The following is a 13,308-nucleotide window of genomic DNA, read 5'->3' as shown; positions in this document are numbered from 1 at the left end:
TTTCCTTGAGCAAACAAAAAGTCCTGAAACCTATAATTCATCGTGTTTCTTCTTGCTCCGTTTGAAATGATCTTTATTCATCACTGACAGTAGCTTTTGTTATCAAATTTCTGTGGTTGATAAATGAGTTAGGATGAGGCAATGTGCTGTTGATGTAAATTGAATGCAAAGTGAAGAAGGTGATGATCGCCCCTCATTTTCTGTGCATAAGGAAATGCAAATGTGGGAAAATAAATGGAGCTAAAATGCTGAAACAATGCATCTCCTATCAGTAAAGAGGAGTGGGGAGAATGGCCTGCCATAATAAAGGATAATTAGAATCTCATTACTGTAAATATTTTACTTTAGAACATAGGTCAGTCAAATTATTTTAGGTTTATGGTGCATATTTCGCATGCAATAGTTTTTGCAGCATTATTGTCAATTAATCTTCACAGAGAATGCCAACATCATTAGAATAAGCACAGCTATTAATACAAATAATTTCTCTTGTGTACTACTATTGCTGTCAACTTCTGGGGCCCTAATTTGAAAGCAAAGTGCTTCTTTTTATTTATTTTGCAAACAAACCCTCAGCACGGTGATCCCACAGGGGCCCTTTGGAGGTGAGAGCTTTGCTGTCAGGTGGGTGGCATCGATCAGACCTGGATGGTCTGACTCCATGTTCTCAGAAGAAGAGGGTTTAAAGTAACACCGAGTGATCTTCCTCCCATTGAGCAGGCTTGCTGTGCCAGTGAGCTGTTGGGAGATCTCTTCTGGGTGATGTAGTTTTTACTGAGATCCCTTTTTGTCTCTTCTGGGTGATGTGGTTTTTATTGAGAGATCCCTTTTTGTCTCTTCTGGGTGACGTGGTTTTTGTGGAGATCCCTTTTTGTCTCTTCTGGGTGACGTGGTTTTTGTGGAGATCCCTTTTTTTCTCTTCTGGGTGACGTGGTTTTTACTGAGCTCCCTTTTTGCTGGAGTGGAAGCATCCCACAGCATTGCTGTGCTTGTGCCCAGGCAGAGGGGGCTGGCAGGGCTGCAGGGCAGCTTGTTCCTGTCACCCCTCTGACCTGGGGCTGCCCTCCTTCAGAGGAGCTCTGCTCCAAGGCAAGTGAAGCTTGTGAGCAGTCAGAGCCAGAAATCTATTTCCATTTTAATCTGATAGATTTTTTTAAAATGTGCTCTGCCTGCACTGATCAATAATGTTAAACAGCCTGATGGCTTGAGGATCTTGTTAAAGGATTGTTCATAATCTCCCTTGTCTCCAAATGCACTCTTTTAAGTGAAAAATCCTCACTCCAAACCTGAAGCAATTTGCCCTTGCCCTGCAGACAGCTGTGGTAAGTAATCTTTCCTTAACCAAGAGCAAATGAGCTATTTCTAAAAAAAAAACCCCAAAACCCAAAGCAGGGGCAGTAGTGCTGGATCTTTATTTTTCCTGACTCTGTGTGATCACTTTGGAGGGGCTGGCTGTTTCTGCAGCTCTGGCTGTGGGAATTCTGCAGACACAAAGGCAGCAGAGCACAGCCCTGCCAGGGCAGCCTGCCTGCAGTGATTGATGTCCTGGAGAAAGTGCCAGCCCTGGCACAGTGCTGTCAGACACTCGGGTGGGTCTGAGCCCCAGGTGAGGCTGTGCCCGCAGCTTCCCAGGGGCTTTAGGAGCCCTCAGGGCTCTGTGCTGCTGCTGGCTCTCTGGTGTGAAATCAGAGAGTGAGATCAGCATCCAGGATCAGCTTTTCCTGCTGGCCTGGGTCTGCACTGCTGCCTCTGCCCCCTCTCAGAGCCTCTCCTCGCCCAGCTCAGGCCTTTCACTTGTGAGCTGGGCACTTTCCCCTGCTTTTATGCTTCAATAATTGTGCCAGGAAAAGGCTCCCTTGCTGAACTCCCTCCAGATCCATCCATTGCAGTTAGCACTTAGCTCCATCCCTCCCATTTTATTCTGGTTTTAATTAGACTCCTGAGCAGGAGCACAGAGCAAACTCTGCTTTCATCTGGGAGGTCCTGTGGCTGTGAAATATTTACAGGAAGTAAGTAACTGTCAGAAAGTAAATAAGTGCCTGACTCTACATGAGTGTAAAAGTGCTTTGAAATAGTCTCATTCAAATAAAAGCTCCTCACATTGAGTGGCAGTAAGAAAACAGCAACACAGGCAAAAAATCCCCAATGCAGAAGATAAACACAATTACTAATTCATGGAGCAGCACGTTTCCCAGTAGCAGCTTTAGTATCTTTCCTTGCAGTTTGATTCAAAATAGGCCAGATTAAAAGGAAATCTGGATTTGGTTTGGTCATCATCTTTTCAGAAAGCAGAGTGCAAGCACAGGCAGACACAGCGTGCTGCTGAAGCCACTCTAAATTTAGAATTCACCACCTCCACCTGAAGGTCTGGATAAAGCCATGAGAGAGAGCTCAGCCCTTGCAGGTTTGGACAGGGCAGGCTCAAACATCAGAGTACAGAGCAAGAGCTAAATGGAATATGAGGTGAAAATCTGGCTTGCTGCTGCCTTGGCGTGAGGTGACACGAGCCCTGTCAGGGCTCTGTGTGAGACAGAGCCTTGTCCTGCCCCAGGCTGGGGCCAGCTCAGCTTGGCTCCCTCTTCACTGCCAGGGCAGCATTCCCTGTGCCCTGCTCTGGTGCCTGCTCGGGAGGGGGGTGTCTCTCTTTCTGTCCTTTTCTGTTCCCTGGAAAAGCAGCCTGGGTTGACAGGTCACATTTACACCAAACTTTGTTCTTGGATAGCTCAAACTGGGGTGGAATGAGCCCCAGCCAGCACAGCCAAACCACACAGCCAAAGCTCCTGCACCCAACACTGAGCTCACAGGAGCAGCACTCAGTGTTCCTTTCTGCCCATTTTCCACGGCACCACTTGTGGCTATTCCCTTGCTCCTTTTCATTGCCTTCATCACATTTCATCCGTAGTTTTCATCCTCTCCTTGTCTCAGGCCATCCTTGTGTCCTATTCACTTTTCCCACCTCCCTTTCTTGCTGCTCTTTATAGTTTGCCTTCTTGCCTTTAGGAACAAAACTGTCTGTGGTGCCCACACTACAACCCAAGGGGAGGGTGTGCAGAGAGGAGAGAGGGATGTTTCTGAGCTGTGCATCCCTGACTGACACCACCAGTCCCCCTGAGTCCCAGGTCCCTGCAGCAGTGGCACTCAAAGCTTTTGGAGCACCCCTTCCAGCTGGAGGCTGCAGAGGCAGCTGGGGACACTGAGAGCCTCCCCAGGGCTCTGGGACCTGCTGCAAGGGCAGTGAGAGTGAAATTCAGAGAGAGGCACTGCACAGGCTGCCCTGGCCACTCACCCCAGCCCTCCTGGGAGCGAGCCCTGCCCTGCTGCAGCCCCTGCCCTGCCCTGCTGCAGCCCCTGCCCTGCTGCAGCCCCTGCCCTGCCCTGCTGCAGCCCCTGCCCTGCTGCACACCCTGCCCTGCTGCAGCCCCTGTCCTGCCCTGCTGCAGCCCCTGCCCTGCTGCACACCCTGCCCTGCTGCACACCCTGCCCTGCCCTGCTGCAGCCCCTGCCCTGCTGCAGCCCCTGCCCTGCTGCAGCCCCTGCCCTGCCCTGCTGCAGCCCCTGCCCTGCCCTGCTGCACACCCTGCCCTGCCCTGCTGCACACCCTGCCCTGCCCTGCTGCAGCCCCTGCCCTGCCCTGCTGCACACCCTGCCCTGCCCTGCTGCAGCCCCTGCCCTGCTGCAGCCCCTGCCCTGCTGCAATCCCAGCCTGTCAGAGGGTGTCAGGCCATGGACATTCACCAGGAGCTGCTGTTTTAGTGACCTACTTGTGCTTCCTCCCCTGCTGCTGACCCAGTGCCCTGCAGAGCCTCTCCTGCCAGCAGTGCTCCCCAGGGATGCTCTCAGAGCCAGCCCAGCTCTGCTCTCGGGGCCGAGGCAGCCAAAGTGGCCAGGAGAGGCAGCCAAGCCCTGCACGCCTGGGCTGTGCTCTGCAGCTCAGCAGGGATGGCAGCTCTGCCAGGCAGCTGCAGAGGGGCTCACTGGGGTGCAGGGCAGGCACCCTGCCCTCGGAGGGGAGTGCTGGCCTGAGGATTGTCAGGAGCCTTTGGGGCAGGCTCCACTCCCTGGGCAAAGCAGGCACCAAAGTTTGGGCTCACCCTCCTGCATTTCACCATGTGCACTGGTGCAAGGCCAGGAGACACAGCTGCTCTGGCAGCACAGCAATAAATAAAATAAATAAAATAATAAATAAAATAAATACCCCCCCAGGGGTGGAGGTGAGCAAAACTGGCCCTCAGGGCTCCCTGCTCCAGGTGTGGAACTGCTGCCAGGTGACTGTGAGGAATGAAGCTAGTAAATACTTTTGACCTCTGCCCTGGCTGAGGGTAATTTACAGCAGACTTGAAAATCTCATCTGGGTTGTGTCCAATTCACAGAAGTTTCTTTCCAAGGTGGTTATTTATAGACTGCCTTCCTGATTCTTGGGTTTTTTGTGGAAATGTCTGAGCATCAGCTTTCTGAGCAATCCCCATAAAATTAAAATTTTCAATTTTAATGGTGAATAAACAGTTTAAGGGAAATGAAATATTATCCAACAAATCCTTCCTTTCACTTAAAGCTCTGAGACTTTCAATATTTATTAGCAGTGCCTTGGCTCTGCAGCGATGTTAAAAGGCTCAGCACCATCCTAAGGAGGGAAACAATCCATGTGATTAAAAAGGAACAGAAAATGCCACTTCAGATTACAGTGTTTGGGGAAATGATCAGCGCTTCTGTCTCCCGTGTAGCACAGCCAGGAGAGGCCTGGGTTTGTTTTCTCCTTTAAACCCCCTTGCTTTCAGGTTTCTCTTTCTCGTGGCTGCCTGTTGGAGCAGTGCTGGCATTTCGGGGCAGATCCCCCACACTGAGCTCCTCGTGAGCCTCCTGCTCCTCCTTTGGAGATGTGGGGCCTTTGGGGTTTATTGTTCTGTCAGGTCCTGTCTTTCCCTTAGCCTGCTGTAATCTCAGAGCTGCTGAAGGATTGATTCTAGCAGGGGCTTCCTCCACACTCTTGAGGAGATGAAGGTGTTCTGAATGACATGATCAGCCTCATTGCTGGTTAATTATTGCAAATGAGAGGAAACTTTGAACTGAAACAAGCCCTTCTGAGAAGGAGCCATTGTTTTTCCCATGCAAATTTGATGCATCTTGATTCTGCTGGTGCTTGAATGTGTGAATAATCTGTCAAGAGCCTTGAACATTTCTCTCTTTCCATTGCATGGAATATGGCAGATCTCTGTAATCTTCTGTCCTGTAGCCTCTGTGGTGCATTAACAGCAGAAAACAACCAGTGCCTTAAAATAAAAATGAATTTAGGTTTGCATTAGGATGCAGAGGAAGGAGTTATTTTTGTTGCTGTTTTCTTTTTCTGCCTTTTTTTTTACCTGCTCCGAATAGAGATTCTTTTAAGTCTTTGGTGTTTATGCTTCAAGCTAATGCAAATAGAACAGTGACTAAACCTGCTGGGTTTTGAATGTATGCAGAGAATCACAAATTTTATGGATTGTTTATGTTATCTGAAAGAAATGGCAAAGAATTAGATTGAGTAGTGAATTATAGAAGGAAATTTTTCCTTCCTTCCTACCATTGTGGGTTAAGGGAAATGTAATCTATGTGAAGGAGCTCAGTGTAGAATTTTGAGGTGAATTTACAAGTTCAATAAATGAAAACACTTGGGTTGATACAGCAGAATATATACACAGGCTACAGCAAAACAGATAATGTTGTATCTCAGAGCCCTCCATATTAAGCAACTAGAGAGCACAAAAATGAATCAAGTGTGTGTTAGAGGGATTTAAGACTGTCTAATGGCCCTCAAATGACCATGGCCAGCTGCTGGGCAGTGGTGCTCTCCAAGCTCACCTTTCTGCCCTGCACGATGCAAACAGCACTGCCAGAGACTGCAGCACACCCAGCAGGGCAGTGCCCAGGGGCAGAGGGCATGGCCCTGGGAAAACCCTGACTGTGAGCAGGCAAAATGAGAGTGTGGTCCCCAGCCCAGATCCTCTGGAGAGGGAACAGCCCCCTGCAATAACTGCTCTATGGAGAGTGTGCCTGGGCCAGCAGCTCAGAAAGGTCTGGGGTCACTCACGGTCCCCTCTAAGAAGGTTTACACAATAATAGCAGGATTGATTACCATGCCGTGTTGTGAGAAACCTGAGCAATTTGCTTAGCCATTACAATAACAGTTTTGTGTTCACCAAGGCGAGTCTGGGCTCTCCACATCTGGAACAAAAGGTTGTAGGGGGAGCCCTCTCACTAGAGCAGACAGAGCTCTAATCACACCCTGGAATGGAAAAAAGCCTCTGTCCTCGAGAAATCCAAGTGATGGTCACTGGGACAGTAACGGGGTCATGGCCAAGTACCATTGCTGCAGAATTCCAGATGCAGTTAGCATTGATGTGGAATTTATAAATGATGCTTTGGGATGCCCTGTGGCTCCTGCTGAGCCGTTTAGGGCAGGGTTTCAAGGCAATTCTGTCACAGCAATTGTGCCAGGGGAAGAGCCCCAGGAGCCCTCTGAACGAGCCCCCCTGATCCGTGAGAACACCTGCAGTGTGAGTCTGGGGAACTGTGAGCTCCCAGCAGTGCCCTGGGACAGAATCTGACCCCTCTGAACGAGCCCCCCTGATCCGTGAGAACACCTGCAGTGTGAGTCTGGGGAACTGTGAGCTCCCAGCAGTGCCCTGGGACAGAATCTGACCCCTCTGAACGAGCCTCCCTGATCCGTGAGAACACCTGCAGTGTGAGTCTGGGGAACTGTGAGCTCCCAGCAGTGCCCGGGGACAGAATCCCCTCCTGCCCGTGGCTGTGAAAGGCAGTCAGCATCTCAGCAGCCTGCCCCACCAAAGCTGGGGATGTTTCCTGTGCCATGTTGTGTTTGCACAGAGTGCAGAGCCACGGCTGCTCTTGAAACAGGAACTCTATTTCTTATTCAACATTCAGGCCTGAGAGCTGATGCAAACAGCAGCAATTAGAGCGGGTGAGAGTGAGTAAGGTGCCTCTTCCACTTCATTTGGCAGAGAAACTGAGTGGGCTCCCCTGGGCACTGGTGTGCAGCCCGGGTGGCTGCAGATGGCTGGCACTTTGAGGAGCCTGCAGCTCACGAGCAGCTCTGAATCACCCTGCCTGCTCTCCCTGCACACAGCATCCCTGTGCAGCTCTGCAGGGCTGGTGGGCACGGCTGCTGCCCCTGCAGATGAAACGGATGTTTGCCCCACAGCAGCGTTAGCCATGCTGGGGGAGCCACTCCTGCCTCAACCCACCCTCTGGGAAAAGGCAGTTGTGCATTAGCAGCAGCATTTTGGGTGGGGAACACAGGCTCTGCAGCGAGCTGCTCGGTAAATAACGTGTGGCACATGAAACGAGCTAATGGTGTTTTTATGTAGGAAAGAAACAGGCCAATCACTCATTCACACTCGTTTTTATGGTCTGTTTTATTCTCTGCGATTCAAACCAACCAGATTCCAGCACCTTTGTGTCCATTAGAGGAGCAGGCTTCAAAACCCATCTGCCTGTCTCATGCTTGCTCCATCAAACTCATTAAGCAGATATCTCTGTGCATCTCATTTCAACACCTCTGAACGTGGTTGTTGAGCTCAGTGCTTCCAGATGTAAAAATCATGTAGGGATGGCCACAGACTGAGCCCTTGGCTCCTCCAGCCAGACAGGAGAAGGAAATGCCAGGCTCAGCTCATGTCTGTCAGAAAAATGCATGGAAATTCCTCCAAGACATCAGACTTGGGTGGTCCTAGTCCAAAACCAAGCCTGAGGAGGAGGAGGAGGAGGAAATTCTAGGGATGAGCTACTACAGTTAGACTGATTTTGGGAAAAATTCTCTAGGCAAAAATCCCCAATTTCCTTCTTCCTAGAGTGGTGCAGATATCAAGCTGGAAGGGCACACGTCCCAGAGAGCTCTGATTGCAGCTGGTGGAATGGCTGGAGCCTTCTGCCTTGTGCCTTTGGTGTCACACAGCCCTGGGCTGTCCTGAGCTCGGGACCCTTTGCCGCTGTCCCTGGGGGCTCTGTGAAGTGGGGTGCTCTGGTCAGGCTCCTGAAGCCCTCTCAGGCTCTCGCAGGCTCAGAGTGCATCCTGCATCCTTCAGCTCTTCTCCACCCTTCTCCCTTCCCTGTTCCAGGGCATTGGAAACATCAACCCTTGAGCTGTGAGGAGCCAGCTGACACCTGGCTGGGCAGGTTTGAATCTGTAGGCAAAGACTTGGAGTCGTGCATTTCATACCTTGGGAAAGGTGAATCCTTACATCTTTCCATAATTCTGTGACAAGCCAGGCCAGGGCTGCCAGCAAGGGCTGCTGTGGGAGCAGGCAGAGGGGGTGCTCTGGGTGCTGCTCTCTGGGCAAGCCCCATCTCCCTGGGCCAGGGCTGCAGAGAAGGGCTCTGCTGGTGCCTCCACCTCAGGCACTCAGCTGCAGCTGCACAGACCCCTCGGGGCACTGAAAAACACCTGAGAGCTGCAGCTGTGGCACCTCCATCAGCCCAGCTCAGGGAGCAGAGTGGGAGCATCGCTGCCTTTCCAGCGTGGGAAGGAGCTGGGGAGGCTCTGCCAAGCCCCAGCACCCTGCCTTGGCCCAGGCACCCCGGCAGCACCAGGAGAGTGAGCACAGACTGGTTCTCTGCACGTGAGTCATTGCACTAGTCAGGTCATTTTAAAAACCAGGATCATACTTTGATAGGAAATTATTTATTAAAGCATTGCCAAGTGCTGTCCCCACATTGCAGCATTGCTCGTGTCAGTCACTGCTGGCTGACTGCAGACCACGGCTTGCAAAACTGCCCTGAAGGTCTGCTTACATGGGTAATTAACATATATTTCTACATTATCCATAATGTAACTTTCATCTCTTTAGCCTTTCCATTTTCACAGCTTTATTTTAAGCATAGAGAGTCTGTAGTGCAGGGACACTCTTGGTTTGATGGGAGCTGATGAATAGGGGAAGATAAAGACCATATAAATATTTCTGTGCAATAATGCAGCTGCTGGCAGAGTGAATCAGATGTCTGTGTCTCATGATGGTAGCTGTCACTTTATTAGACTTTTTAATTCAACATTGAATCCATGCTTTATAGCCAGCTATTCCTCTTCCACTTCGCAATTTTTCATCTACGGCGTGTTCATTGCACACCTAAAAGTATTTGCACATCCTCTCAAATGCAGTTTGCAGTGGGAAATTCCAGCTGGCAGTGCAGCCCCAGCAGGGCTGGGAGGGCAGAGCAGCCCCAGCAGGGCAGGGCAGCCCCAGCAGGCAGAGCAGCCCCAGCAGGGCTGGGCAGAGCAGCCCCAGCAGGGCAGAGCAGCCCCAGCAGGGCTGGGCAGTGCAGCCCCAGCAGGGCAGAGCAGCCCCAGCAGGGCAGGGCAGAACAGCCCCAGCAGGCAGTGCAGCCCCAGCAGGGCAGGGCAGAGCAGCCCCAGCAGGGCTGGGAGGGCAGAGCAGCCCCAGCAGGGCAGAGCAGCCCCGTGTTCACAGTGGGGTTGGTGTTGGGGGGTGGCAGTCAGGCACATTTCTGGGGATCTGTGATGGCTGTTTGGAGGCTGCAGAGCAGAACAGGGCTGCAAGGGTGAGTGGTGGGTATTAAATACTTCTGGAGACCCACACAAACAGAGGCACTTGCAGAGCTGCAGACCACAGCGAGGACGAGGAGCAGTCACAGCTGCCAAAGGCAGAGGCAGCTCCTGGTGCACACTGCCTGGAGGAGGTCGTTGCAGTTCTTAATGGGGGGGTAGAAGGTTAGCTTCTGGCCCTTGACATGAAAAGATCTGTGCCCCCATCCAAAGCTGGAGATCCAAAGCCATCAGACACACTGAAATGAATGATAGCCTGACTCACCAGGATGAGTCAGGCGTCTTCTAGAAGGTGAGCTCCTTTCTGCCCGTGGTGCTTTGTGTTTGACTAGGTATCAGTGAAGTGTTGTCACTGAAAACAGAACAGTAGAGCAGGACAAAGCAATGAGATTGCTCATGAAACTTGTGCAGGTGGGAAAAGCCGCCCAGATCCATTTCCCATTCCTTGCAAACTGCCCTGGAAACGCAGTAATCTAGGAAGATGCAAGTGCCTGTCTATTCTCTGGAGTCTCTTTGTACTTGTTCACTGCAGCAAAATCTCTTGAGGTAGCTCTGCTTGTACTTTCTGTTGAACTGTGAAATGCTGGAAGATGTATTTGCAAAGAGAGATTTTCTTAGGGCAATGTTCTCTCCAAGGCAGCAGCTGCTTTCCGTGTCATCATTCTCTTCTGCTTTACCTGTTCCACTTCTTTCCCTCAGCAGCATTTCTGGGCAACATTTGCAAATGGCTTTCAGCCTGGTGGGTGAGATGCAGTGGGATCTGCCTGGTCCCTTTGGGTTGAGTTCCACTTTGCAGGCTCCAGGCAGACCTGTGCCCCATGCTCCTGCCAGCCCGGGAGGGGCACTGCTGGAGCCTTGCAACCCAAAGGATGGCCCTGTCTGAACAAACGCCACTTTAGTTACTGGAACGGCTCCAAAACCAATTGTAACAACTAAATTTGGGATTTGGGTTGCAGCTGCCAGCCCCTCATTCTTCCCTGAGTGTTGTTTGTGGGTTTTTTTGTGGATGGCTTTGTTTGTTGCCTGAGGAAGAGGATGGGTGGGCTGGCAAACAGATGGAGAACTGAAACAGAGAGATGAAAATCCGGAGCCCCCAAAACCTGGAACTCCAAACTAATAATATCACAGTGCTCAGAAAGATGAGGCTTCTGATCCTGTTGGCAAAACCTGCTGTTCCCCAGCTGGTCAGCCAGCTCTGGCATCCTCCAGTCACAATGGCAACAGAGAAATGACAGAGCTGCTTCTGCTCCCAAATCCTCGCTGCCAGATGTACAATTATCACTACTGAGGTAGCAAAAGGCTCCAGCTTGGAACTCAGCAGGCTCCAAGCAGCTTGATTTCCTTTGGACAGCTGTAGCGCTCCATTTTGTAGCTCACCTCTGATTCCTGAGCACGGCTGACATCCTCAGCCCTCGACCTTTGCTGGCTGTGCTGTCCTGGAGCTGGGATTACTTCAAATAGCTAAAATCCACGAGAGTTTAAGAGGTCGTGTAAGATTTTGGCTAAGGAGCAAGGTGAAAGGGGCAAGTCTCCTTTCAATGAGAAACCTGTTTTTCCTCTCACAGATATACTGCTTCCCTTCTTGACTTCTCCTTAATTAACATGAAAATGGACTAAATATTTTAAGCAAATCAGAATTTCAAGAAGCAGTTAGAGCAGTGTCTCATGTTTAAATGTACGCAGCACTATGCACGTCATCATTGAATAATGAATTAATAAATATATCTGAAGGAATTTTTAGCCCAGAAAGCATTCCCCATTTTAGCTTCCAGTCAATTGCCCTATTTACTGCAGGTTTTTTTTAGCAATGCTATCAGTCCTGGAAGTAGCCTTGTCAATATTTCAGTTGCTTTGGTGCACAGAGCCATAGCATTCAGTTGAATTGTAATCCTTAAATTGGCAAGCACACAGGTTTGCTCAGCTTGCCTGTTCCCTTTTTGGTAACAGAAACTTGGAAAATCTCCTGTACAGGGCAAGGATGAAGCCTCTGCCCTGACCCAGCTGGGGGGTTCTGCTGCCCATGGTTAAACCTCTCCCTGATGCTGCTGATTTCAAGGGTACAGAGAAACTCCACCAATAGAAAAAAATCCCTCTGTAGGTTGATGCAGCCCTTTCCAAGACAAGGAGAGTGAAGGATTTAAATCCCATCCTCTCTGCTCTCCCTGGGAGGGCGCTCATCCCCTCCTCGCCATTTCCAGAGGTGTTTCCAGAGGGGTTTCCAGCCCTTGGACCCAGCCTGCTGCAATGCAAGGCTCAGCTGTGGCTTGGGTGACAGAACTCGGCTCGGCTTGGCCCCACTGCAGGGAGCAGGGTCGTGTCCCTGTGCTCACACAGGGGGCAGGGTACCCCTGAGGGCTGTGGGGTGCTGCAGCCCCCCTGAGCCAGCACCCGCCCTGCCCGCTGTCCCCCGGGCTGGGACACAGGGGGACAAAGGGAGGGACACAGGGACACAGGGAGGGACACGGGGCACAGGGAGGGACACGGGGCACAGGGAGGGGCATTGGGCACAGGGAACACCACGGGGCACAGGGGTTGCAGTGCCAGGAGCCTGCCTGTGTCCTGTCCTTGCCCCCTCCCCTCAGCAGCTCCCAGCCCGGTGTCAGGCTCCCAGTATGACCAGTGACAGCCCCCAGATGAATGGGACAGGTGTGTCCCTGCAGACAGAGCTCCCAGAGCTGCTGTCGTGTGTGTGCCCTGTGTGTGCTGCTGCCCTTGCTGTGCCCTGTGTGTGCTCCCTGGCAGTGCCCTGTGTGTGCTGCCATCCTTGCTGTGCCCTGTGTGTGCTGCTGCCCTGGCAGTGCCCTGTGTGTGCTGCCATCCTGGCAGTGCCCTGTGTGTGCTGCTGCCCTGGCAGTGCCCTGTGTGTGCTGCTGCCCTGGCAGTGCCCTGTGTGTGCTGCCGCCCTGGCAGTGCCCTGTGTGTGCTGCCATCCCTGGCAGTGCCCTGTGTGTGCTGCTGCCCTGGCAGTGCCCTGTGTGTGCTGCTGCCATCCCTGGCAGTGCCCTGTGTGTGCTGCCATCCCTGGCAATGCCCTGTGTGTGCTGCCATCCTGGCAGTGCCCTGTGTGTGCTGCCCTGTGTGTGCCCTGTGTGTGCTGCCATCCCTGGCAGTGCCCTGTGTGTGCTGCCATCCTGGCAGTGCCCTGTGTGTGCTGCCATCCTGGCAGTGCCCTGTGTGTGCTGCCCTGTGTGTGCCCTGTGTGTGCTGCCATCCTTGGCAGTGCCCTGTGTGTGCTGCCATCCTTGCTGTGCCCTGTGTGTGCTGCTGCCCTGGCAGTGCCCTGTGTGTGCTGCCATCCTGGCAGTGCCCTGTGTGTGCTGCCATCCTGGCAGTGCCCTGTGTGTGCTGCCGTCCTTGCTGTGCCCTGTGTGTGCTGCTGTCCCTGGCTGTGCCCTGTGTGTGCTGCCATCCTGGCAGTGCCCTGTGTGTGCTGCCGTCCTTGCTGTGCCCTGTGTGTGCTGCCATCCTGGCAGTGCCCTGTGTGTGCTGCCATCCCTGGCAGTGCCCTGTGTGTGCTGCCATCCTGGCAGTGCCCTGTGTGTGCTGCCATCCTGGCAGTGCCCTGTGTGTGCTGCTGCCATCCCTGGCAGTGCCCTGTGTGTGCTGCCATCCTGGCAGTGCCCTGTGTGTGCTGCCATCCCTGGCAGTGCCCTGTGTGTGCTGCCATCCTGGCAGTGCCCTGTGTGTGCTGCCATCCCTGGCAGTGCCCTGTGTGTGCTGCCATCCTGGCAGTGCCCTGTGTGTGCTGCTGCCAT

The sequence above is a fragment of the Passer domesticus genome, chromosome 7, assembly GCF_036417665.1.
Source record: "Passer domesticus isolate bPasDom1 chromosome 7, bPasDom1.hap1, whole genome shotgun sequence".
Lineage (NCBI taxonomy): Eukaryota > Metazoa > Chordata > Aves > Passeriformes > Passeridae > Passer > Passer domesticus.
Note: the sequence above shows the minus strand (reverse complement) of the source record.